We start from the raw sequence: 2,778 nt of genomic DNA, 5'->3' as shown, positions 1-2,778 counted from the left end.
GCGGGTATAAGAATGCTAATCGATATCAGCCTTGTTCTTTGTGCAAAATTCTATACCAGCCTTCTTATTTTTCTAGGGATAAAACATTTAATATATAAGTATCCATTGTAGTGGACCAAATTTTCCAATGACTCATTCATTCATTGCTTCCCTCCATATATAACCAATTTTCCCATTGTAGTGGACCAATAGGCTCTATGTGGATAAAAATGTGACCACTGATATCATTACAGCATCATGAATTCTGAAGAAAGGCAACAGGCAAGTATTGCAGCTCCTCCCAATTGTCCATCTCTTGGTATAATAACTTCTTTGTGTCCATTTGCATTGCAAGGGTATCCATGGTCTGAGAAAGATGATCGCAGTGCTGTAATTCCTCATTCATGCTTGCGGAGGAACTTCCAATGGTGTTGTTGTGCTCCATTGGTCCATTATAGAAGGCCCCACAGTTTTCATTAGGATTTGAAAGCAAGTGGGCCACTCTGAGGGCTTCCAAGTTGTACATGTTCTTTGAATCTTGTGGGTAAGGCCCGTAAGGGAATTGTGAATAGTCACTACTGAAATTATCTTGATGAGGGTTTGAAGTGTTGTTATTGACTAGGCCTTGGGCCAATTGTGCCTTGAGGCTGACTAGCTGTGCTTGTAAATTTGCAACCTAAAAAGGAAAACACCAACTTGTTAGTCATGGACCAAAATTAAGATACTACAAGCACTTGGACATTAAAAATATGACATTCACTTATGAAAACTAAGAGGAACTTTCATGCTCAAGAAGTATGAAAAGACCAACAAAAACATAAAAGGATTCCATCAAAAGTGTGCAATGTAAGCTAATGAACCTGTTGTTGTAAAGCAAAGATATGAGCTACACAGCCATAAATTGGATCTTGGAGCCGAGCTTGAGCTTCGTACGATATCGTCACGGCTGCCTCGGACCGATCGGACACTGGAATGTGCATGAGGAGCTTAGAGACATTGCTAGCACCAAACACCTTGTGTATGGCTGCAAAATGTGTGGTACCTTGCTCGTGACAGAAGTATGGTGCGAATACACATCCTTTGGCGCACTTCCTTCTCAAGAACTTGCAAGCTCCGCAGGGGGATCCAAAACCTGTCATCCTAGCCCTTGGGACTTGAAGCCTAGGAGGGAGAGGGGGGGCACCAACAAGTTTTATAATCACTAGAATGTAAAGGGTGTGGTTTCTATTGTAGTGAATTATTAATTTAGGTTTGTCTCCCTAGTGGCCTACACGTTTCATTTTTTACTAGAAAAACCCTCTTTGGACCTTATATATTTAAAAACTTGCTTATGAGATTCCATTCGAAGGGCCTTAAACAACAAAAGAGCTAACATATATCACCCCAACCCCTCTTGAGTTATTATAAATGTATGGCTATTTCTTTTCTTTGATGTATATTGTGATGCTTAGGTTTTCATGATACACAACCGCGGCTACATTTGTAATGTTTTTATTCACTCTAATTTGACATAAAATTAAATCAGTAAAAGGTTATCCCATATTGAGGAGATTCCATATGAGAATCAAACAAAATAGCAATGACAACTCTCTCTCTCTTTCTCTCTCAATAGTTATATATTTATTTGTCTATATTTTAGGTAGGGATGACAATCGGGTAGGGTTGGCGGGTCAGCATACCTCAACACGAACCCGACCCGTTTATTAAAGGGGTCGGCTGTGGCAAACACGAACCCGACCCATTTATTAAACGGGTAACCCGACACGACCCGCTTAACCCGTTTAATAAACAGATCGGGTCAACGCGACCCGTTTACACGACACGGGCACCTGTTTACTTAAGGTACAGTCCCTACTAAATGGAATACGCTGACTGCTTCCATGCATGGGGTCAAATTGACGAAATAAAGTTTGCGCCTATGAATTTTATATAGAAAGTATGGTACTGCCTGGAAGAAAGGGCTTCAGTTGTCTGCTTGGAAGGCTTTGCTTCGAAGGCCGGCCTCTGGAAGCAAGTCGAGATGGTCATGGTAATCCAGATTATGGTTGTTGTCGTTGGGGCTCAATCTTAGTTGTTGGTGCTTGGATTCCATCAATTCCCATTGATGGGATGCTGCCGTAGAATCCCTACCTATTGTATCCATACCATCTTCCATTTCTCCTCCCATCCAACTCAAGTACCTAGAGGGAACACACAAAAATAGCACAAGGGACTTGAGAAAAAAATGGGTTTGGTCACCAAAGGAGAAAGCGTTCGGTCTACCTTGAAGCTGTATTGCTCAGAGTAGAAGCTATCATCGTTTCCATTGGAAGCTTCAACCCAAATTGAAAGGATTTAGGGAAAAAGATGAGAAGGTGAGGTGAGAGAAGAAAGGGGGCAAGGACAAGAGGGAGCTGATGAAGGAGGGAGGGAGCGAATGAGGGTGGTGCCAAACCAAGAGGAGGAACAAGAGGGAGGAGAGAAGAGGGTGGTGGTGTGCGCCTGTGCGTTGAATCGTGATGACAACGAGGTGAAGAGGACTCAGACAAGAGGTCTTCGACTCTTCGGCTCTCGGCTGTGGCCGGGTAGGAAGGACTGATGTCTTTACACTTTAAGAAATTAGGGTTAGATAATTAAATACATACGGGTTGCGGGTGGTCGGGTTCGGGTAAACGGGTTGACCCGCCCGCCTAACCCATTTATTAAACGGGTCAGCCGGGTTGGCGGGTTGGCATACCCTTAACACGAACCCGACCCGTCTAATAAACGGGTTAGGCGGGTCGACCCGTTTACGACACGAACCCGTTTAAGCCAAACCCG

At 43.4% G+C, this 2,778-nt stretch overlaps 1 pseudogene; it reads right to left on the bottom strand.

Moving 5' to 3' along the window:
- Window positions 1–235: 235 nt before the first annotated feature.
- Window positions 236–1,118, bottom strand: LOC149813370 (LOB domain-containing protein 29 pseudogene; annotated as a pseudogene).
- Between the last annotated feature and the right edge of the window lie 1,660 nt (window positions 1,119–2,778).

The sequence above is a fragment of the Nuphar pumila genome, chromosome 16, assembly GCF_984573655.1.
Source record: "Nuphar pumila chromosome 16, dmNupPumi1.hap1.1, whole genome shotgun sequence".
In the NCBI taxonomy this organism is placed as follows: Eukaryota; Viridiplantae; Streptophyta; class Magnoliopsida; order Nymphaeales; family Nymphaeaceae; genus Nuphar; species Nuphar pumila.
The sequence above is the reverse complement of the archived record's forward strand: the minus strand, read 5'-3'. Positions and strand labels throughout refer to the sequence as shown.